General features: G+C 48.4%; 1 long non-coding RNA gene across 1 annotated transcript in view; it reads right to left on the minus strand.

Annotated features, from left to right (window-relative positions):
- Positions 1 to 1,456: 1,456 nt before the first annotated feature.
- Positions 1,457 to 25,044, minus strand: part of LOC144141752 (uncharacterized) — a 71,768-nt gene continuing 48,180 nt past the window's right edge. The window contains exon 6 of the long non-coding RNA XR_013316690.1: positions 1,457 to 1,791. This is a non-coding gene — a long non-coding RNA (uncharacterized LOC144141752). The remainder of the gene's footprint in view (positions 1,792 to 25,044) is intronic.

The raw sequence follows: 25,044 nt of genomic DNA on the forward strand, positions 1-25,044 counted from the left end.
AGGAGGCCTCGACAAACTTTTATTTGGCATTCAAGGAAACACTCAAGTAATCAGGGTTAGTTCACTGAAGTTAGAGGAAATATCAAACAGGAGTCAAGTCGTAGGAATCAGATGAACCAAGAGCATGTATGTAATGGCTCGCGTAACCACTTTCACTGCGAATAGGTTCCCCAAATTCAGAAACAGAAATGCAGAAATCGTGCCACCCGACATCACTTTTCAAGAACCTACACGTCTGCTCGTACATATTCCATAAGTTTTTGCCATGACTGCAATAACAATTTCAGATACTTACCTTCATGAGGCAAGAAACAAAATTTCACATCTAATTGGAAATTTAAGTACTTCGTTATTAGAACTCAACAGCATCCTTATTATTGCGCATTTCTGAAGCATGTTGTGAAATGTGATCAGATTGGGAAGGAGACAACGAAGAAGAGGCCGATGCCGTCACGCGTGCAGGGGAGGCTTGTAACATCTTCTGTCTGAACCCAATCATCCCGATTGGAGGTCACAATAAGCGGTGCTAAACAAGCTCTGGTTTGCTTCTTGGGCTACAACGTTATAGGGAGATAAACTTTCAGTATACTAACCTAAGGAGAGCTGTGAAATATAGTCATGAGTTAAAACAGGAATAAAATGTATTTCAAAATTACAAAAGCAGCCAAAAACAGCCGCATTTAAAGATGCCACATTGCTTCATAAATAAACCGCAACATAGTGTGAACCCTGCAAATAAATAAAAATTTATATAGCTCTTGTATGGCGCTGTTGACGTGGCTGCAAATCTTCGAAATAGTGCCATAGGGCAGTATTCTCATCACCTTGTTTTATATTGCGTATGAAAGGTACAAACGCCCAACCTAGCGCACTCTATATTGGCTCAGGAAATTTAATAATTGGAACCACATAGCGTACGCACATATCTCGCTCTAGGTTGCATCATCATGGATGTAGCGACAGATATCCCTTTATGGTTTCTGAATAAACATTGAAGGCACAAAAAATGGCATGGAAAAAAACCCGCACATTCGAATAAGGGGTTTCACATGTCACCTTGTTATGTCATCAAAGTTCATTCTGAGTCAGGGGACCCTCCTCCCTAACAATCAAAACTGAATGCGCCCACTCAGTCATTCGTGCGTTTGTCGTTGTAGGAATATTCCAGCTGCTGTTCTTGTGCCGCCACAACTGGAACTCCAATGAGGCGATTTCTGCTGCGGGTAAGGGGAATGGTTGGGGAAACCTACTTTTGGAAATCTACTTTATGGTATTTCTTTGTGAGAGGGTTGTTTAACTTCTTTGTCCTAAGTGCATCTAACACGTTCCATATATTTTTTTCCTGTATCATACGCAGGTTTCTTTAAAATATTTGTCCATTGGATACAAGTGTCGACGTGTGCATTCTGGAAAGGGTCTGATTCATTATGAAAAACTGACGCCAGGGTGTGCGCCTCACTCATTGCCTTTATTGCGTTTCAAATACGCGCGATCAACAAAATATATATGGCGATTTTCTGTAAGTGTGCACATGCAGGAAAAAAAGATTTGAAACTACGTGGGTAGAGCAATTGGACTAAGCAAGCCATTTGGAACCTAAAATATGCGTTAAATTTAGATATTGCAAGCTTTGTCATTTCAGTTTTGTGTTGTAGCAAGACGAGTTGTATACAACATGCTTTGTAAAATTTTTGCATATTTCTTGGAATGTAGCGTTGCAAGCACCACTGAGATATGCGTGAGTGTCGTTTCCTCCTTCCCTCATTTGGCACTGATAACCTTCAACAGATGCTGAAAAAGAGATCAAAGTATAGTCAGAGAAGAAATGCTGACGATGGCTAATGGTGAAAAAATCACAGATATTTAAATGCCCATCAGCAATTTACATTCTCGCACTGCAAACTGCTCGCTATTTATTGTGTCCATAGCTCAGACCAATACATTTGAAAGATAGGCAAACCCTAATTGCGTGGTAAGTAGCAAAATAACTAGTCGATACTGTTTTTAAAAGCGCAATATTTGTAAGGTAAGCAGTACTTGGATTTATTGAACCCATCTGGCATCAAAATAGCGGTTATATTACTTGGACTGCGCGCCTATTTTAAATGTACAAAATTATAGACGTGATGAAGTCGTAAGGCTTTGGTACAAAAACCCTTGAAATTTAATTATGTTGCGTTCGCTCATACATCTTTACTAACCAGGGTATTGGGCATAATGATTCATTTTCTTTTGTGTATTGATACTGTTAGCCCCGAATCGGGCCGTCACAGAGTGCAAGTACAAAAAATTATATGCGAAAAAAAGTACATGTTAACTGCTCTTTTGCGATTTGCTTGTTAGGCGCGTATGAAATTTTCGCGGTTCCACAAAAAAAAACATTAGGCAAAGATACTGCTGCCATTGATATTATGATAACAAGAGGGTCGACAATGTTACAAAAACACACGCAAAACACGCAGTGAGGCACAGGCAGGTGCAATTGTACGCACGCGCGATGGTACAAGAAGACGTGCACCGAAACTGAATTTGGCGCAGTACCTGGAAGCAGCAACATTCATCCAACATCTCATTTGATTCAGATGCATATCTGCACGCGTAGAAAGTAAAAGTACCGAGGCTGGTAGGTGACAAAACCGCGGGTGATTCCGGTGCTTTGGAGCGAACGTGCGAACCGGAGAACTAGATTGGCCTAAGCTGCTGTGTAATGATGATTATTACGACGATCAATGTTTTGTTGCGTATGAATATAAATCATTTCTGTGCCATGATGCGGACTGGCATTTACACATTGCTGTATGAGGCACGCCGTTTTTAAGTTATTTTCGTACGACTGTGTGAAAAGTTTGCCTTTGTTCGGTCTACTTCATACGAATTTCATACCTGTTTTGAAAACTTTGACCGATCAACCACTGCGCCATAGGTAGGCAGAAACAAAATAATTGTTAAAGCGAATTGTTTTCGTTTAAACGAAGGTGGTTTCGAACCGAAAGGTCCTGCAGGAAAGTTAAGCTTACACAACTGGAGAGTATGTGGTGGTAATAATGTAATGGCAGATATGAATAAAAAAACGGCTCACGATTTGTGCGGAAATGAAACTGCAGTTTTTCTAGTCACGGCTCAGATATTCTCTGTTTTTATGTGATTGGGTGATCAGCGAACGCAAGGCAGCGCTCGCGGCTCTATCGTGATCTCTTAGAACATTGCTACCACCAAGCATGTGTTTATAAATCATGTTTGTGCCTATGGCCCATATTTCAAGTGGTTTAGTATAGCCTTGCAATGACGAGAGAGAGAGTCGCCTTATTGAAAGAAAAATGAGCAACGTGGAGGACCATAAAGGGGTTATGTGCGTTCATCACGCAGCACCTGCTTGTCTTCAGTCCTCTGCATACTGCTCTCTTCCTCACAGATACCCTTCTTCCTTTTGTCTTGCTTGTTTTGTTTCTTTCTCTTTACTATTAGGCTGACACAGCCGAGAAACGAGAGTGTCGAATGCCTAAGCTCTGCGCACTAAAAGAGGTTGCCATAGTCGCAATCGAACATGGTCTCCAAATGTTAGGAACATGGCGTCTACATGGCTGCGTTTTCATTTCTTTATTTGGCGTTCATTATTATCAAAACATTAGAGAAAAACCATAATCGCAAAGTCACATTATCGCAAAGTCACATAATCTCAAAAACATTATTCTCTTACCCGTAATTTGTTATTCAATTGGTTCGTTGTATACCGAAGCGGCTTTCAAAAGTTCACCGAAAACTTGAGTTTACCTTTGAGTTAACCCATTCAGTACAAGGTACTATAAAATATTTGTTTGAGATAAACATCTGAGAGCTGTTATGTGTGCACTTCACAATTCCTGAGAGGTGGTCGCACACGTAGCAATTTGCTTTCTTCTCCCATACAACGGAAGCAACTAAACATCATCTGATTGCCTCGTATGTGTGTGTGCGTGTGCTTGCGTGTGAGCGTGAGAGTGTGTGTTTGTGTGTGGGAGAGTGTGAGTGTGAGTGTGAGTTGAGTGAATGTGTGTGTGCGTGTGAGTGCGAGTGTGACTGTGAGTATTGGTGTGAGTGTGCGTGCGTGCATGCGAGCCTGTGGCTCAGGGTGTGGGGGGGGTCGCGTGTACTGGTTCAGATCGTTTATTTTGCCGCTGGGCATAGATCAGGGCATGCGTTGATGATGAGGAAAGGTGATTAGATGGACATAAAAATGTTCGCTTAGCGTATAAAGTCAAAAAAGAAGAGAGAATGATGATATGGCCCATATATCCTTACGTTGTATGCGGATACGTCGTCTACGCAGCGGCCCGTGGACGCAAGATGTGGCAGTTCCGTAGGACGTAAAGCGCGGTAAAACCACTGCAATTGGCGTATTTCGGCTATTGCATCGCTGCGGTGGCAAACTGGGCAACCGGGGCTTTTAAAATAATCTTGAAAATGAGGCCATTGGCGGGTCTCGGCGGATGTTTAGGCTACCGTCACCCGGATCCTCCTAAGCGCAACCTCATCGGCAAGGGTAAATCCCGGGTGGGAGGGTACAGCACACGGTGGAATTAGAGATTGTGTGCTGCGCGGGAGGTGTTCTTTTCTAGTCAGCAGGGTGGTCGCATCATCCAACTCTAACGGGGAAGTCGGAAATGAAAAGGAGGCTGCTGCGTCTTCCTTGAAGTAGTCGGCCAGTCAGTCACGCGAACCAATTCAATCAGAATCTTGTGAGCAATTGGTGCATCAAGGAATTGAATACTCTGGGCCAGCATAGGACTACTGCTCACTAAGCATATTAAGCGGACTGCTTGAATGGGCATCGGTGCGAATTACGCTGCATGCCCCGGGATTAAAAGTGATTGCGGTTACAGCCAGCCGAGAATCTCTAATGGCTACAAGCACAACACAGAACGATGCTGGAAGTTCCGGGACCTTAAATATGGATGTCTTACTGAGGGCTGGGTGGTGGCTAGTGCAATGAATGGCATTGGTAATCACGTTGTCCTGAATACTGGCATCTATATATAATACGGTGAAGCCGGTTGGAAGGTGCCTATCCGTGTCGGTGATGAATTCTTCGATTGTGCGCGACGAAAGTGAGTTGGTTTCTTGCCGCCCAATTGCACGAACTGCAACGAGGGAAGTACTCGCTGTGTTAGGTCTGACAGCGTATGCGAGACTGCATAATCTACTAGTGCTCGATCAGAGTCACACAACGAAGCCTTCTGTTTTTGAGCTTAGCGACGTTGATGAACAAGGTAATTCAACGAGATCAATTCGGCATGTTCATTGAGAGCATCTATAGGGGTGATGCGTGGGAGATGAGTAAGTGGTCTTATAGCGTGTCCGTTTATTGCTTCAAGTCAATGCCACTGCGCTGCTTTCAAATGCTGTAACTTAGCAGAGCACACCATGGGCGGTTGTAAGACTGCTATATTTCTCGCGCCTTTTGTGAGCTGGCTCCACCAGCTTTTGTGAGCGATACGGCGTACTAGCACTAGCGTTTCAGCAGCTTGGTGTTTAGTCCGAGCTAGCCAAGCTGTAGCCGTTCCTGACTGGTGTAGCACCAACCCCAAGACTTTAATTGCTGTGCTCTCTTGCAGTTGCTGCCCAGCCAGTTGAAGACGCATGGGAGAAGCAATGATGCATCGGTGGCCACAGTAGTTTACAACAGAACTGTACGATATTTTACTTGTTGAAAGCGGAAAGCCCACTGAAGGGGCAAGGGCAGAGCTTACATCTGGGGCTGAATGCACGCTACTCGCTTGAGATTCCAGGTCACGGTGAGCAGTCCACACCGTGATGTCATCGCGGTAAATGAGAAATTTAACATGCGGTATATAGTGAAGGTGCCATGCCAGAGTAATCAACCCCATAATAAACAAGGGCGGATCCGATACTGACCCTTGGGACTCACCACGTACAGGGACAAAGAATCCAATAGGTTCTCCGTGAAGGCATTTGACAATGGCCTGTGTTGACAAAATGACTGGACGAACTTCCACCCCCGAATGGAAAGGTGGATCATAGCATCTGAGTGCAGGATAGCGGCGTGACTGGTGTTATCATACGTTTGTTTGGATATTTCATTGCCAGGATGGTACATGATGACCGCGGGTGGACGCCAATGTTGATGCTGCTGAAACACTAAGCCTATCCTCCGGGCCAAGTGATGGGCGAAAGCCGATTTGAGCGGGGGGGGGGGTAATACCCATGATATTCAAGCCATCACGACAAACGAATGGCTAACATTTTATCTAGCAGGTTGCAAATCGTCGCCGTTATGATATTGGCTGAAGGTTTTCTTGTACCATGGCTGGTTTGCCAGGTGTTTGTACAAAAACGACATGCGCTGCTTTAGAGCTGCCAGGAACAACGCCACTGAGTCATGCCTCGTTGGCTGAATCATGGAGCTGAGCGAACACCTCATTTTTTAAAGTTTTGTAGGCTTCGTAGGGTATAGCGCCTCGACCAAGCGCAGTTTTTCGCTTAGCACAGTATATTGCCGCAAGCAATTATGCCATCGTAAAAGCTGTGCCAATACCCTTGACCTAAGAGGTCAGTGGAGGCTTGTCCTCATGCGCAGGGAGGAATCTTGGGCAAGGCAGCAGATTTCGGACAGGTGGCACATATACAATGCAAAAAACGATCTGGCTGCTTTACTGGCGAAATTTTCGTTACCTAGCCTAGCGGAAAAGCAAGTCTGAGCAGCCGAATGCGGAGGTCACTGTCCACTTTCCATCGACAGGAATTTTCACCGGAATGAGGCATTGTTTGTCTTTGAGAAAAACCCCTGACACGAAGTATTCTACTGACGACGCGACAGCTCCTTATATTATCCCGTGCCTTTGCTGTTAGGAATGGCAAGCAAGCGCGCGCTGGCGTGTGGGGAAGCACAATTACGAGACTCTGCGAGATCGGCTTGCCTGCGAGCAGCCCAGACATTAAGCAGGCCGATATCCGGCGCAGGACTATCCACGTCCACCCATGTGGTAGTGGTGGCACAATTCAGCGCAGTTTGTATCCCGTCGACAAAGTCTGTTGCCACCTCCACAGACTGGGTAGCCAGCCTAGACCGAAAGCTGTCCCAACACACCATACAGCACGTGCGACCCAGTCGGTGCGCCCGCGACGGGTATAGTCCTATGATGATGGGATGGTCATCACTCCGTCGGCAATGGGGGTCCAGTTACCATTAGGGTGCGCCTGGAATCAACCCCCAGGTAAGGTCTGGTGCATAGGATGCCCAGCGAGAACACTGCACCGCACATGTCGCTGCGTCGGGCTAGTTGAGCAACATGAAGTACGCGTCCGCAAACGCCTCCCGCACACGCCTGTCCCAGTAACTTGATACGGGGTAGCCCCACTCGGAATGAGGCGCATTGAAGTCCCCACAAACCAAAATTGCGGCATCCTTGGTATTGCTGACGGATAGCAGATAGCCAGCCAAATTAATTCCGGACGACGAGCCACCTGCTGGCCTCATCTAGCAAAAAAGGAAAATCACTGTTGCCCTTGTAAACAGGACTGCGACTGCCACTACTTCCTGATACGAGTTGCACCACTTTTACGACAATCACCCTTGCCCTTGTAAACTGGACTGCGACTGCTAGTAGTTCCTGAGACAAGTTTCACCACTGTTCCAGGGAGAGTTGAAGTTGCGGGCAACCGGCCAGCACATACACGGCCGCCTTACCCCGAGACGCGGCAGTTGGCACACGGTGGAACACCATAAATGAAGATACATGGCCACTGAAACCCTAATTAGCAGGCAGAGCGTTTGTTTCTTGAGGAAACAGAGCCCAGACGTGCAGCTAGTTATTGAGGATACGAGTGTAGCTCAGCAATCTTAGATGACAGGCCTCCGGAGTTCCACTGTAAGACATCGCACACAGGTGGAGTCACCAGGGTGATTAGGAGTCCATGTGCTCTAGGACAATTGATGTCAGGTGGGATAGCTAGTTAACCATAAAACGCAAGAGTGACGAGGTCGGGTTGCCAGGAATCGCGGACGATGTTTGGGGTCCGAAATACGGCTGCGGCTGCGGCTGGTGCTGCGGACGGGCCTGTTGCATTTTTCTGTTCGTTTGCGGCGTAAAAGTACCTCTCGGTGCCGCCGAAGTTTAGTGACGTCTTCTAAGATGTGAGCGATTTGCTCATCAACAGCAGCCGTGGTGACATCATCAAGTTCTGGCATAGGTGTACGCTGCAGGTAGCTCATTCGGTGGCGATGACCTCATCGGCGTGGAGCGTCAATTTACAGTAGTGGTTCTTCATGTAGAGAAGGCTCTGGCCAGTCTTCTTCATCGAGGTGGAGTGCCGATGAACGATTGTTTGACGGTACGGCGATGTGTTTACGTTTCCGTCTTTACGCGTGTTGTTTTGAGGGCGACGTAATGTCTGGGTAGCTTTTTGCTTGCGGCGGCACGTAGGTGATGTAATTTGGTGGTCGTTATTTTTCCACTGGCCGTACTCGTAAGTCCCTCGGCTCTCAGCAATTCCCTATCCTGGCATGACGTTGGGCAGGACTTGCGCATATAACCTGGGCGAAAGCAATTGTACCATACACAACACTTGGCTTTTAGGGTTGAGTCCGTGAAATGCAAACGTAGTAGTACAAACAGGTGGAGGGTGTAGGAGGTCCTTGAAGCGTTACGAGGCAGGAGTCCTTTTTCCCATGCGGCGCGCTGCTATGATGCGGTGTGTAGGGCAGTAAAGCTCATGCTAGAGCACCGCCATTTCTTCTTTGCAATCGACACCGTACACAACGTAGCGAAGTAGGCCATACACATCAACTAGGTACACCTGCACGGGGACCACGTCTTGAGATGCTATCGCTGTGCACTTCAACATTTTGAACCGATCCACTGCAGCAAATGTCGGGAGCCACGCAGCAATGGTGTTTGACTTTGGACGAGCAGGGAAGCCGCGAAAGCCTTTGGTGCCAAGGCAGGAATGTAAGTTTGCTTGTAGGAATCGGTTCGGAATGGTTACAAGGCGTTTTGGTGTCAAAGCCTTAATCGTGGCCTCGTACCGGACTGATACAGGTGCAAAATCGACTGGGTGGTCCATGTTCAGGTAAGAACGCTTCTCTTCGGAACCATAAGGGTTGACTTCTTTTCTGAATCTTCTGTCGGCGACTTATGACCAATGCGGCTGGTAGAAGTCAGGTCTTGGGTCTTCTTAACTGACGCAGACTGGATTTTCACCTGAAGGTGCGATACGGCTTGGGTGTCATCGCAAAGGGTGCGTTGAGTGTCTGTTGTGTTCATGCTCCCCAGCGGAAGCACAGTTCTGTGTCGGTGCCTCCCAACAGCGTGCCAGTCGGCGCTTCCCGACCGCGCGCCAATTAGTGTAGCCCGCAAGGGGCCCTTTCCCTCACTTACACCGCCCGTGACTCCGCGGGGCGATGGACATGCACAGGCAGACGCTTTGGGGCCTTGCTTCAGAGCAGTAAAAAAGCCGTGTTCTTCTTGCGGTGAATAAACCGGAAATTCAAGTGTGCCCATGCGTCAGCTTGTCACAGACTGCACATAAGAGTGGCGACAAGGAAGTGTTTCTGCGACCCACGTTGAAAGTCGGAATGCTACGCAATGGCGACGCACGCCTCAGGACGATTACCTAAATTCAACGGCACCTCCTGCGGATCGGTTTGAACGCCCTCAATTCTTCTTTGAGGCCAAACACATCATAGACCCCAGCAAGAATAAGGCACACCTGCTCACGTTGTGTGGGGAGGAGCCGTACAACACCGTCTGTCCCTTGGTACAGCCAAACACCCCAGCGGCAGTGGACTACGACCACATCGTTTCGGCACTGCAGAAGCAGTACGACCCAAGGCCATCCGAAGTGTACACTGGCCACCAATTGCAACTTCGGAACGCTGCCCACCTCAACGGTAGCTACCGAACGCCCAGTCGCCACGCCACCTGCGAATTTACCATGCTACCAGATGACATCTTGCGCCGTGAGCGATTTGTGTGCGGACTGAGGGATGACTTCCTACAACAGCGCCTGCTTGCTGAAACCGACTTCACGTTCCCAAAGGCTTACGACATGGCCATTCGAGCGGAGAATGCCGGCAAGCAGCAGCATGACATCCCTAAGCCCACCTAGCCGGCGTACTTCACAAATCACCAGCTCCAGCCACACCAATCAAGTGGCAAAAAACACCTAAGGCGCAGCGCTGCGGGCGCTGCGACGAATAGCACAGCCCGCAGTCATGCAAGCTTCAAGGCGCAACGTGTCAATTTTGCAAGAAACGAATTCACATTGAGAAGGCATGCATAACAAAGAGGATGCAGTCGAGGGCACCCCCTGAACGAAACAAGCCCGTGAACGCCTCAGAGGCCATAACGCAGGAGGAGGCGCACGGTAGTATACCAGCATCACCGGCGCTTTACGACGTAAACACCGTTCTCAACCTACGCACGCAACCGAATTGATCGAAGTCACCCTGCATTACCAGCCGATCCAATTTGAGGTGGATTCCAGAGCAGCAGGTAGGCTCATACACGAACAGACGTCTCATCAGACTCTGAGGCATGATGCACCCATCTGCCTCGACGAAGACACGCACATGAAAACGTGGCCAGGGCAAGCCTTGCCACTACTGGGAAGTGCCAAGGTAGACGTTTGCTTCAACGGCACAACCTGCCAGCTACCACTACTTATCGTGCGAGTGGTCGGATTTAGCCTGTTGGGCCCAAATTGGTTCGACGCCCTTGGGATAACGATCGGAGGACGTATCAACCAGGCGACCGAGGAAAATATACCCGAGCGAACGGAACTGGTGGAGTGGCTTCAAAAGAAGTACGAAACAATTTTTGCGAAGGATATTCCAGGGCCCAAGGGACCTCTCATCAGTTTGGAGCTTCATCAGGACGCCAGTCCCAAATTTTTAAAATCCAGGCCACTACCCTCTGCCATGCAGTCGGCGTACGACGAAGAGTTTCGCAAGCTCGAGCAGCAGGAAGCCATTGACCCGACGCAGCACGCAGACTAGGCCACACCACTTGTCGGAGTCAGGACAAAAAAAGAAACTATAAGCTTTGTGGAGCCTACAGGAGCACCGTGAACCTGGCAACAAAGGCTTCTGCTCACCCACTACCAACACCACAGGAGGTTTTCGGAACATCCCATGGAGGCCGAATTTTCAGCACGCTAGACCTGACCCAGGCGTACCAATAGCTGAAGCTGAGCGAAGAAACATCTGAATTGCTCACTACAAACACTACAAGTGGCCTCTGCAGGGTTAAACGACTTTCGTTTGGAGTGGAAGCAGCCCCAGCTATTTTGCTAAAGTGCATGGAATCCAATGCCTCTTGGGATTCCAGGAGTGTGCGTTTGCCTGGTCGTTGTGATCCTTATTGGTAAATCAAGTGAAGAACACGAAGCACGCCTGGAGCTAATACTTGACAGGATAGCCAGCGCCAACTTGCGCGTAAGCATAGACAAATGCTGTTTTGCAGTTCCCGAGGTAAACTTCTTGGGGCAGCTGATCAATGCTGAAGGCTTCCATCCCACTGATGACAAGGTTCGTGCCATCAGGGAGGCACCAGCACCAGCCAACAAGCAGGACCTGCATTCTTTTCTCGGGCTCATTACGTTCTACGATCGATTCAAAGAGCAGCGAGCAACTGTGGCTAACGACCTGTACCACCTGTTACAAGATTATGTCCCATGTTGCTGGTCGCAGCGCCACCAGAAAGCATTCGACGCGCTTAAGTACCTGCTCCGGTGGCGCGTAGTCCTCGGCACTACGATGAAACGAAGCCCCTGCTTCTAGCCCGCGACGCATCGCCGTACGGTGTGGGCACAGTGCTCTGACAAGCCGACGATCAAGGCCGGGAAGCACCGATTGCTTTCGCTTCCCACACCTTTCAGCGGCAGAGCGCAATTACTCGCAACTGGATAGAGAAGGACTCGCAATCATGTATGGAGTCGTGCACTTTCACCAGTCCATTGCGGGCACACGCGTGATAATCATTACAGATCACTGACCTCTTTTGGGTATTTTGGGTCCCCAGAAACAAATGCCTCATACGCTGTGCCCCCGTATGACACGGTGGTACATAAAAATGTCAGCGTCCGAAAACGAGCTACTGCACTGCCCAGGAAAAATACACCAGAACGCGGATGCATTGAGTCGTTTGCCGCTCGGCGAAACTATTGAATATCCTCCAGAAGTGGGCTGCGTGCTGATGTTTGAAGCCCTGCCTAATCCAGTGCTGATTGCCAACACGGTCGCCGTGGCGACGCAAGAGGACCCGACGTTGTCACAACTGAGCGAGGCACTGGACCAAGGTCGCGTGCAGAAACTGACCGGAGAAAACTTCAACGCCCTTAAGAAAAGAGCAACAGAGTTGAGTCTCCATCGCGGCTGCATGACACTCGGTTAACGAGTCATTATACCGCATGTACTACGCGAGCAAGCCATGGCCCTTATCCATGTTGGATATCGAGGAGTAGTAGCCGTGAAAAGGTGCGCTCGCAGCTACATGTGGTGGCCAGAAAGTGACTACGACATCGAAAGAGCTGTGCAAGCGTATCAAGCTTGCCAGAGAAACCAACAAGCCCCACCGAGAGCCCCTATTTCTGATTGAGAGAGGCGAACAACTCCATGGCACACCCTGCACGTTGACTTTGCAGGCCCAATAGAAGGAACAACACTTGTAGTTGTGGTGGATGCCTACACGAATAGCCTAGAAGTTGTACAATTCAGTAAACCAACTTCTACAGAAGCCATCGACGCCCTGCGTCCGTTGTTTGCATCGTGCGAACTACGTCAAAAATAGTATCGGACAACGGCACGGCATTTTTGTCGGCAGAGATCAGGTGGTTCTACAAAGACAACGGCATCACAGCTGTGACATCCGCCCCGTACCACCCAGCAACAAACGGCCAAGCCGAACCCTACGTGGCCGAACTTAAGAGACCACTTTGAATGGAGAAGACAGGGCCATTACAGCAACCCTTAGCCCACTACCTTTTCAAGCAGTACACAACAGCGCCAAATAGTACAGGCCGGACCCCTGTGAGGCTAATGTCTTCGTGGGATATGATGACGCCTTTCATGGCCGTTCAACCAAAGCCATCTTCAAGGGCGGAACAGGATGCCCGCGACCCACCGTGCAGCCGGGGGATACAAAAGGGAGAACACGTGCTCGCCCGCCAGTTTTAACACAAGTCGGAATGTGGCCCAGCGACCGGGAAAAGACAGATTGGCCTGCGGTTGTGGCTCGTCATTTATTGCGGCACGACCACTTGGCAGCACCTCAACCAGCTCCGCCAGCTGAGGCCATCTTCAAGCAAACCAGCCCCTTCTGAAGGAAGCTGTGTCACCACCCGTCAACAGGGCCTGGCATCTGACTATGGAAAGCATCGGTGCGACGCCGACAACCACATGTGCAGATGGACAGCTCACGTCTTCGTTGGAACACCAAGCCATCGACCAACGCAAATCCTCACGGCAGCAATACCCCCGTGACCGCTACCAGGCGCTGTTCTAAGGGGGGAAGAAATGTTGTGTTCGTGCTCCCCAGCGGAAGCGCAGTTCTGTGTCGGCGCCTCCCGACAGTGTGCCAGTCGGCGCCTCTATACCGCGCGCCAATTAGTGTCCCTCGAAAGGGGCCCTTTCTCTCGCCGACGCCGCCCCCGAATCCGCGGGGCGATGGACAATTCGCGGGCTGACGCTTTCGGACCTCGCTTCTGAGCAGTCGAAAAGCCGTGTTCTTCTTCGAGTGAATTAACTGCCTTTTTAAGTACCCCCGTGCGTCATGTGGTCACTAACTGCGCGGACATAACGGGGTCAATTGGCATGGCAGGCTCGGAAACCGAGTCACTCACCGACTGGTGTGCATCCGATGTTTTTGACGTGCCGACAGCATCGCAGCTTTGTCTGGGTGCAGCTGCAGCATTCGGGGCTCATGGGGTCGGCTTCGTGACTTCGCTGTGGAGGCGGTGACGGCCCCGGCGAATCCACGCCGGATGAGCTAGGCCTAACCACTGCCCGATGATCGTGGGCTATCGCGACGCCGAGAATATCCACCTACGGCAGGGGGGACTGGTTGCGGGCATGTGCCCGTTACCTCTTCCGACGATGAAGACACGATTTTATTTGCTTAGGAGCGGTATTTCCGCTGTGAGCGAAATTTTCCTGCAGAGTGATGTGAAGCCACTTCGGAAGCCTTCTTCTTCTTCTTGCAGTGATTTTATTTAATGCGGAAGTGCTGGAAGGCAAACTCACATTTTCAATCAAAGAGGTTCAGGGCATCAGTTTATCCAGAACAGCAGAGTTTGACAGGCAAGAAACCCCAATAGCTCTAAAAGAGCGTTATGGAAGATCGTCATCCAAGAACTCGGACATGAATATACATAGACGTTAACATAGGGAAATTCGCTAAGATGTTCTTAGGATAATAACTTCATGCAATACCTCCTAAGGAGAGCTTGAAAGTTATTGCGAAATACCTTTAAAAAATGATTTGCATAACACCTATCGCGTTATACCTTGTGAATGCCAGAACTGTATGGCACTTGAAGAACACCAGAGGAGCGAGCCCAACTTCCTTTTCCTAAACGTCGCTAGCAACATATTGCCGGGAACCATACATTGGGTTTGTTTATTTGTGTTTTGCTTTTACCGCCCGGCTGCGCCGGTCTGTGTTATCTCTGCGCCAAGGGATGCGCGTGTTTCATTCTTTCTTTCTGTGCCGCATGTGTTATCTGTTGTGATAGGGAGAGAATTCCCATCTAACGTGAACAGCCCAGAATAATCTTCTTGGATCTACTATGTTCTCGATGGGAATCGACGTTTCGAGAACCACGTGCGCCAAAAGATAAAAAGCCTGCAGTGCGGACGTCGGGGCATTCGATTCGACGACACTCGCCTGTGCAAGTCACTTTGTTGACCGCTGCTTCGCCGCCTCTGTATTCTTTTGAGTTGTTAGGGGAGCACAAGTTCGCTCCAATAAACGTGTTTCTCATTCAAGACAACTGCATCGTCCTTGTCTTCGTGACATCTGGTGGAGGTGCTGGGTAGCACCCTTCATGCCCACTACAACCTCGGGAAGCCGCCAAGCCAGTCCAACAAGAGCCAGCCTCCGCCTGCAAGATTTACCACCCGAGTTCGGTTTGATGCCAGAAGGGCCCAACATAAGGAACGCTGCAACCAACACCATGGTGCAAGAAACAACGTCGCCAATCGTCCTGCAGCAGCCCCGGGAACCGCCATCGTTCCGGGTAGCCCCCGCTGAAGACCCCGAAGAATGGTTGGAGAAGCTGGAGCGCGTCCGCAACTTCAACAGGTGGGACGACGAAGAAACTTTCCGGCATGTCTTCTTTTACTTAGAAGATGCTGCTCGAACTTGGTTCGAGAACCATGCGAGTTCTTTGACCGACTGGACTCACTTCAAAAGGGAGTTCCTTAAGACATTCACTACCGTTGTGAGAAAAGAGCGAGCTGCACTTATGCTTGAAACTCGGACACAACACCCCAACGAAGGGGTCGTGATCTTCGTTGAGGAGATGAAGCAACTATTTCGCCACGCTGACCCCGAAATGACGGAAGAAAAGAAGTTACGCTTCTTTATGCGCGGTGTGAAGGAGGAGCTGTTTGCTGGACTTGTCCGCAACCCGCCCAAAACCATCGCTGAATTCGTGACCGAAGCCAGCACGATTGAGAAGGCTCTCGAAATGCGTGCTAAGCAGTATGACCGGAACTTTGTTGGTGCGGCCAGTGCGAACTACGTCGACAACATGCGGATTCCGGCTGATACCCTACGCGAGACCATCCGCGCAGTAGTGAGAGAGGAGCTGCGGAAACTTTTCCCGACGACGCCGCAACCCCAAGTCGCTTGCCTAACTGACGTGATCCGGGAAGAAGGTCAAAACGCTTTGGGAACTTCTGTGGCAGCCGAAGTACACTGCGAGCCCCAAGCTATGACGTACTCCGCGGCTGTTCACCGACCCCGCCCTGCTCCAACACGTCGTCAAGAGGCACGTCGTCAAGAGGACCCGCCCTATCGCCGCCCACTGTCGCCCGCCCGACCCCCGGTAGCACAAACTTAGACGCCGAGGAAGACTGACGTATGGCGAACACCGGATAATCGTCCTCTGTGCAACCACTGCGGAGAGGCCGACCACATCTACCGTCGCTGCCCATACAAGAGACTCGGACTTCGTGGTTTCTCCGTCGACGCACCACGCCCCCGACCCGGCCAGCACCCATCTGAGATTGAAGAATACCTGTCGAACACCAGCCGTGGACCAGCCCGTTTCAACCATTCGCCGTCGCCCTACCCGTACCAGTCGCCGGCCCGCCGTAGCAGTGTTGACATCGCACGTGGAAGGTCTCCCAGCCCACGCGGGGAAACTAAAGGCGGCAACTTCTGGAAGTGAAGTTGCTCTACGGCGAAAAACTGAAAACCCTCCAACGACGCAAGGACGCGCTGAAGACAGTGATTGACGACATGCCCTCATCCCGACGACCCGACCTAACCCTGACGAGACCCCCGAACACGACGACAGCTACACGGCGCGAAGCGTACCCGATCTGACCGAGACGTCCGTTAAGAATACGACGACAACGACGATGCACAGTGCCCGACGATCAACACGTACAAGCAGAGATACGATGCCCCGACGAACCCGGAACTCGAGGAAGACTGCATCTGACGTCAAGGTGTCCATCGGCGGCTTTGACGTAGTCGCCCTCGTAGACACGGGAGCTGACTATTCAGTAATGAGCGGACCATTTGCGTCTAAACTGAAGAAAGTTATGACCAGATGGGACGGTCCGCACATACGCACAGCAGGAGGCCACCTCGTGACGCCAAGTGGAACGTGCACATCGCGCGTCACCATAGACGGCACAACGTACCCTGTGGCGTTCGTCGTTCTGCCTAACTGCTCCCGCGACGTAATTCTTGGAATGGACTTTTTGATGGACAACGGTGCAATAATCGATCTGCAGACTAAGTCAATAACTTTTTTCCCCCATCACTCCATGACGCCGGAACCGAACCCCGAACGACGTGCTGCTGTAAGGATTGCCGATGATCATGTCACCCTGCCCCCCGCGCAAGCTTGATGGTCGCAGTCTACTGTGAAGATGCTGCTCCGGACGTCGACGCTATCGTAGACACTGATCAAAGGGTGCTTCTCGACCGTGGTGTGTCTGTCGCAAGAGGCATTGCGCGCTTCAAGGAACAGCAATCCCACATTTTGGTTACTAATTTCACCGAGGAGTACCAGCATTTAAACAAGGGCGCGGCAATTGCATTCCTCGAAGAAACGCAAGAAGCAAGTGACGTGATCGCGGTCGCCGACTTTGAACGCACACCCGTAGAAACCTTCAAGCTCCCGCAGGCATTCGACGTGAATCCGGCGCTACCGCAAGAACAACGGAAAAAATTATTGGCTTTGCTGCGTCGCTATAGCGAATGTTTTTCGTCGAGCGCAAAACTACGTCAGACCCCTCTAGCGAAGCACCGAATAATAACCGAAGATGGAGCCCGACCTACCCGACAGTCACCGTACCGCGTCTCTTCACACGAACGGGAAGCCATCCGGACTCAAGTCGACGACATGCTCAGCGACCACATTATACAGCCATCGAAAAGCCCCTGGGCTGCGCCCGTCGTACTCGTAAAGAAAAAAGACGGCACATTAAGGTTTTGCGTTGACTACCAGCGACTGAACAAAATCACGAAAAAGGACGTGTACCCCGCACCTCCACCAGACGTCACGAAGACAACGACGATGCAGTTGTCTTGAATGAGAAACACGTGTTTTGGAGCGAACTTGTGCTCCCCTAACAACTCAAAAAAATACAGCGGCGGCGAAGCAGCGGTCAACAAAGTGACTTGCACAGGCGAGTGTCGTCGAATCGAATGCCCCGGCGTCCACACTGCAGGCTTTTTATCTTTTGGCGTGCGTGGTTCTCGAAACGTCGATTCGCATCGAGAACATAGTAGATCCAAGAAGATTATTCTGGGCTGTTCACGTTAGATGGGAATGCTCTCCCTATCACAACAGATAACACATGCGGCACAGAAAGAAAGAATGGAACACGCGCTTCCCTTGGCGCAAAGATAACACAGACCGGCGCAGCCGGGCGGTAAAAGCAAAAGCAAAAGGCAGCCCTGATAGGGATGGGAAGAAGAGCCTCTTAGAACGTAGCTTAACGAGGGACAGGAACATCACTACTTCATCACTACTTCATCATCAGAACATCACTACTTCATCATCAGAACATCACTACTTTTTTATTTTATTTTTTTTTGTTTCTATGTTTGATATTTTGTTTGCCATAATGTGCGGCTACATTTTTGTGCTGTGTATTTCCGTGTATTGTATGTGCTGTATTGCCCCTCCTGCTTGGGCCCAAACCGGGCCTGCAGTATGTACTAAATAAATAAATAAATAAAACATAATGCTGCACTGTGAAACTGTATTCATGGAACGACTGTCCAGCTGTCAGTGGTCGGGGCCTGTAAGATGCGGCTGGAAACAACCCGTGGTTTGGCGAGTTTTAGGGAAGGTACTGTTTTTCGATGTTTTATGGAAATATATTTTGTGTTTCATTTTGGTCCAATTCATTATATTGCTGAGCGACCCCCTCGCACTTGGGTACTTCACTGTTGTATTTACAGTAGTGTGGTGAATGTTTTCTCAGGCCACTTTTGTTACCTTGAAATTGCCTCATCCTTAAATAAGATCAGCGGCTTTCCTGCTAATAATTGAAGCATCGCCTGTCGCTGTGCATATACCATCTAATATTACATAGTACGCCTCATAAAGCCTACTTTTTTATCTGGTGGTGTAGCTTGATCAGTGCTGGTGGCGTCGGCCTAATTTCGTCAGTGGCGCTTCGGAATGCAATTTTTTTACATCAGTTGCAAGTTCTGTTTATTTATTTATTTAATACACCCTCAGGGCCAGAGGCATTACAAAGGGGAGTGGGTTACAAAACCAAAGCAATAACACATGAGAATACAGCAACTATGGTAACAAAACAAACACTGGTTATACAATATTAACTAACGCATTTTGAAATAAACGGTTATCATTAATGTACACGACACTTGGGGAAGGCGGTTCCAATCACGTGATGTTCTGAGGATGAACGATTCGGAAAAATGTCGCGTGCTGCTACGTTCGATGCCAACTTTGTGAGCGTGATGGATTCGGCGAGAACTGTATTGCGGCTGAATAATGAGTTGGTTGTGTAGGGTGGGATGATGGTATAGTTTGTGAAACAATGTAAGACGAAAAGTGGTCCGACGGGAAGCTAAAGACAGAAGCCAGATGATGGAATTCATGGACGAGATGCTTGCAGTACTGTTATAGTTGGAGTGAATGAAGCAAAAAGAGTTATTTTGTACCATTTCAACAGCATTATTTAGATTATCGCGGCAGGGGTCCCATACTGGCGTGACATATCCGAGTTTTGAACTGATTAGTGTTTTATAAAGCAAAAGTTTCAATGAGGATGGCGAGTTTGAGAAGTTACGGCGCAGATTACCCAACATGCGGTTAGCTTTGCTAATGATATGTTTTAGGTGAAGGGTTCAATTTAGGTTAGCTGAAATGTGGACACCATGGTTCTTGACACCATGTGGACACCAAATGTGGACACCAAGGAGCAGCTGAAGCAGTTCTGCGTCCGTCTGCGACAGGAGATTCTTTCCAGAAATGACTTTTATACAGGAGTTTTTGGTTCAGTGTGGCATTTGAGCAAGATAATGCAGTCAACGCGGCCAATTTGATGACGTCGGATTAACACAAACCACGGTAAGTGAAAGGTGCTGACGTATTAGTTAAAACAAGTTCGCACGTGAGATACGTTTCTTAGCATGGTATTCTAAACCATACATATTCGTAGCTTTGGGCTCACCGATGACGGAGATGAAAAAAGTGGGATGTCTTCTGTCAAAACTAACAGAAATTTTGTGCAATAAATTTTTGCTTTCACCACCTACTACTTCGGTGCGTCCGCACGCGGGAGGCTGATAATTTGGTAAAAAATTACGGAAAAAAATGCACGTGGCACATAAAAAAGCCGCTGACGATTACTAGGCCACTTATTGCAGAATTTATTCCTAGCATAAATTGCAGTCCTTTCTGTCTGGGCGTATATATCAGCTGCGTCTCGGGAAGTGATCGCATGATCACAGAACGCACGGCGATCCTCACTATGCTGCCGTTAATATTCAGCTCATCTTCGAGCGTGCATGAATTGCAAATTAGGGTCGAACCTCACGCGCAAATTTGACGTGGTTCAAGTGAGCCACGAAAGGAGGAAGAGCATCTGACATGAGTGTGAGGTGGTGGGTGCATTTCAGAGGCTACACATGGCAATACCGTGAGGGGGAGGCATTAACCGATATGACGCCATAGCAGCAATTGCGGCAATGCCACTCAGATTGGCCAACCGTCGTCCTCCCTCTTCTGTCGGCTTTCGGTGTCTAGTTCGCTCACTGGCTTACGCCGACTTTGCCTTTGCCGCCGCTGCCACCACTGCTAAACCAATATTGCTGCGCACTAAAGGAAAACAGGAGTATGTTTTCCAAAATAATGATAGCCATGACCCTAATGGCCAAGCAGCCTTGTTCTTCGGTTGCTAGCCCTTCAGTGGGAACACGTAACAGGGTTCAGCACAAGCTAAAATGTGGAGCTCGAAGTGCACGGTGTTCCACTCGCGGTCACCATGATTAAGAAAGTTACCGTGCAGGCAATTGCGTGGGCAAAAAGACGAAGCATGCTACCGCTTTGGGGGAGAAACCCGAGCACTAATTCTTTGCGCAATCTTTCCACCTAAACTGCTTTGTATTTCATCATGCTTGGCCAGTAACGGTGCCCTTGACAAAACGGCCACCGTCTTTGCAGACTATACACCTTTCAAATTAGATGGGGTACAGCTACTTTAGCTTGAGATATAGGGCCATGTAAACTTCCTAACCAATATCAGCGGTAAAGACAAAATTGCTCATCCATAGTGCTTGTTAAAAAAAGAACGCTCTAGAAGAAGATTTTTTGAGATGGCGTGGATATTATAGCTGAAGAAGATAAAAAAATGCAGACAAAGCAAAGAGCGCCAATGCTCCACCGAAAAAAACCTTTCAGCAAAAAGGAAGCGCAAAAAAACACGGTCAAATAGGCCTTTAAAGACATTACTTAGAACATCCCAGGCGGCACAGAAAGTGTGCCCCAAGACCGGCCCGTCTATGGCCGCATTCTGGCATGACCGGCCAGCGTCAAGGTTCTGGCAGCCAGTGATCATGCGTTGAACGGCCAACATTCGGCAACCAGCGCTTCGGCATTTTTCCGTCCGCCCGTGTCCGGACGCACAACGGCAGCTAACCGGCTGCCAGATATTCAGTTCTCTTACGGCTGCCGATGTTGAAAAAGAGAACGGCCGAAGTACGGCCTTAGGGCATCCGTTTTTTCTTCGGGAAGCGGTAATCGGCCGAAGCACGGCAAGCGACCGGCCACACAATATGCGTATTCTTGCGGCAGTTGGTGTTCGAAAGGAGACCGGCCGGAGCGCGGCTGCCGTGCATTGGTTGTTTCAGCGGTGAACCGCGCGCCCGGCGGTACAATATTCGTTTTCTTCGGGCAACCAGTGTTAAGAAGGATACCGGCCGACGTACGGCCCCAGAATATACGTTTTTCATTCGGTTAGCTGTCCTCGGCCGAATTACGGCAAGCGAATGGCCACAGAATATTTGGCAACCGGTGTTCAAGAAGAGACCGGCCTACGTAAGGTATCTGGTTATACGTCATTTTTTCGGCAAACGGCATACAGCCGAACAACGGCTCGCGCCTGGGCGCCGAGAATTCATGCACAGACGTGTTTGGAAGGAGACCGACCGATTTTTTCATGGGGGGAGAAAAAGCCGTTAGGGAGCCGAACGACGGGGACGCGTTTTTCATCCGCTCCGTGTTTCTACGTTTTAAATGTACGAACACCGTTTGTCAAACAGTAATGAGTGTTCTCGGTGAACGGGCAAGGTGCTAGGACTCACCGGACATTAGCAGGAAAGCTTTTAGGCCATCGAAATGTCATTTATTGCCACAAGAAGACTGTGCCACACCGACGGGTGAGCTAAGCCTCGCCAGTCATCGCCGCTACCACGCCTCTGCCGCCGGCTTCGTCGACGCATCAGCTCGAGGCTATTCGCCCCCTCAAGAAATGGAGAGCATTGGAGACATCGACCCGGCAGAGATGCCGATCCGAGATGGAGATGGTTCACCAAAATAACTGGCCTTCAAGGGCGTCGAGCAAGCGGCCACCACGCAGGAGCTAAACCGCCACCATGTCAAGGACTCCCCACCAAAGGAAGGCAAGTGCGAGCAAAAGCGCAAGTTATTCTGCTTACAATTAAACTGCGACAAGCAATGTTGCACTATGTTGTTGGTGATAAACGTAGAAGAGACTCGCTCGTGCATTGGTAGGATCAACTTCATGCCCTGTCCTATGTTACTTCATGGGATTTTACGACTGCCTATTTAGAAAAAAAATTATTTTAAATTTGCGATAACAACAGAGCCTTGTCACTGACGAGGCCTAGCTGTTAATTTAGTTCCGATGTTTGAAGGTGAGCTTAGCTACTCTTGGGATATGACTCATTTGGTTAAACATAAACGCCAGCATCCTAGCAAACACGGATTTTGTCAGGATTTTCTTGCTCAACGCAAATTGTTGAGCTCACGCACGATTTGGCTCTTGCAATAGATAAGCTTAAAGTTGTTGACTGTATATTCTTGGACTGCAAAAAAGCAAATGATGGTGTTCCATATCACCTTCTGCGTAGTACATTTCATCCTATGAACTGAATGAATCGGTTTTTGCATTGTTATTACTATTGGCCCTATAGCTTTGTTCAAAAGTACTGTGTAGTTTACCGGACTATAGCGAATGAACGTGATTCCGTATACCTGCAGCTTTATTCGAATTTAATAACATCCTGGTGTGCTGATTCAGAAAAGTTTTTGGATGTTAAACAGCGTGTTAACGGCACCTTTACAAGAAAACCTTCATTCCAATTGAATACGTATACCGTAAATTATGCTTCTGTGACAACGGCCGAGGAATATAAATACCTAGGAGTTTATATAGGGAGTGGTTAGAGGTTAAATAGGCAGGTTCACACCATAAAAGTTACGGCTTCATATGTTTTTGGCTTTCTGAGACGAAATTTCAGTGAACCTCCATCTAACTGAAAATAACAACCGTATTTCACTCATGTGCGCTCAATCTTGGAGTACGCATGTGTTTTCGTGGATCCCTAACCAAAGAGCTGGTTGATACGCTCTAAAACATACAGAATATGTCAGTGCGATTCGTATTATGTAATTGGCACGCTCAACTTAGCATGAGAGAAAGTAAAAGTAAACTGAAATGGCAGGACGTGGAAGATCACAGACGAAACCACAGGTTGAACTTTTTTCGTAATATCTATCATTCGAAAACTGTTGAAGAAGGGGAGAAGTATGTCCAAGCACCATTCTACATATCGCAAAGTGGGACCGCTAGCTTAAAGCAAATTATTAACTTTCCTGTTAAGGTGAAGCATTGCGCGATTCATTTTATTTTACATCAATACTGCAGTGTAATTATCTTCCACGAATGATTGCATTAACTGTTTCTATTGACGATTTTCAGCGCGCTTTGTAGAATTATTTTGTTATTTTGTCTCATATTTAATGCCTAGTGTTATGTATCTCCCATCTGTAATGCATGCAAAGGCAAGCAGGCATCAAATAAATAAATAAATAAATAAATAAATAAATAAATAAATAAATAAAAAAATAAATAAATAAATAAATAAATAAATAAATAAAACAATGAATAAAAATCAATGAATGAAAATAAATAAATAAATACATAAATAAATAAAAAAATAAATAAACTTCCAGAGGCGCAAGTTTGCCTCCGACGGGCAAAGAACCCTACGCATTCAACCTTGACCAATAAAATATTTATTGCCCTATTCGTTGCAGTATGCAAGGTTTCCTGTATGCATGCTACCATTGCTATGTTATTGGTTTGAAACAAATTATGTAACTCTAATTTTACGCCTTTCCTTGCGTAAACACACAGGGATACAACTGCAGCCACCTGAAGCAGGGCGTTATTCGCAACGCGTCTAGAATTTGTTGAACGTAGTATGACATTAGAAGAAAATTAAGCTCTTTGGACTATTAAGTGGTGTGGACGTATACTCATGTAAACAACATTAAAATAGATTGAAAATGAAAGTTCCTGTTCGCTCCTTCTTAGGATCAGCCCTGCGCAAGATCATCAGAAAAGTTGATCGAGTAGAAAATGTCTTTGCAAGAAAAATGGGCAAAAACTGGACATACTTTTTTGTGAAGGAGGTATATTAAATGCTCCTGAGTGTTTTGTTGGGAACCAAAACGCTCCGTAAAGGCATTCACGCCGGTTTTATATACATCAAAATTGGTCAAGCAACTGTTATAAAAATAGTTTATGTAGTCATAGCATGAAAGTGTTCCCGAATATTGCCCTAAAAGAAATTGGCTAAAAACGGCGCAATTTATCTCTCTGAAATTCAACCCACTAAAGTATGCGCCCTCCGTCGCCCGCCCCCCGTCCCCCCTCCTCTTTCCCCGTTTATTCCAGGTAAGCCGCCCCACAGAGGATATCAGGACCTGGACACTACATCTATTCAAGCTCTACAAAGCACAGAATATTTTCTGTGTTCGGCAGTAAATGAGGCATAGCAATTAAAGGAACGACAATTTGTGAGCACTGTTTAATAAATGAATTTTGCTGTCAACTGAGGCTGGAAATTAAGCAAGGCTGCGCTGAAAGCTTGACGGCTGGTGGTTGCGCGCGAGCTCACTTTGATGTGGCTGCATTGGACCCAAAATGCTGGGTTTGTGCTGCTTCTGCACTGCGCGAATGAGTCATCTGCTTGCGCGATATGCAGTGACCGGCCTCAGTACAGTTAACGTACTGCGGCTGAACTCCAATGCCCGTAGCACGGCCGTATTTCCGGTAGCTGTATTCCGGCTGCAGTCCGA

The sequence above is a fragment of the Haemaphysalis longicornis genome, unplaced genomic scaffold, assembly GCF_048455015.1.
Source record: "Haemaphysalis longicornis isolate Haplotype H1 unplaced genomic scaffold, Haemaphysalis longicornis Haplotype H1 scaffold_6, whole genome shotgun sequence".
In the NCBI taxonomy this organism is placed as follows: domain Eukaryota; kingdom Metazoa; phylum Arthropoda; class Arachnida; order Ixodida; family Ixodidae; genus Haemaphysalis; species Haemaphysalis longicornis.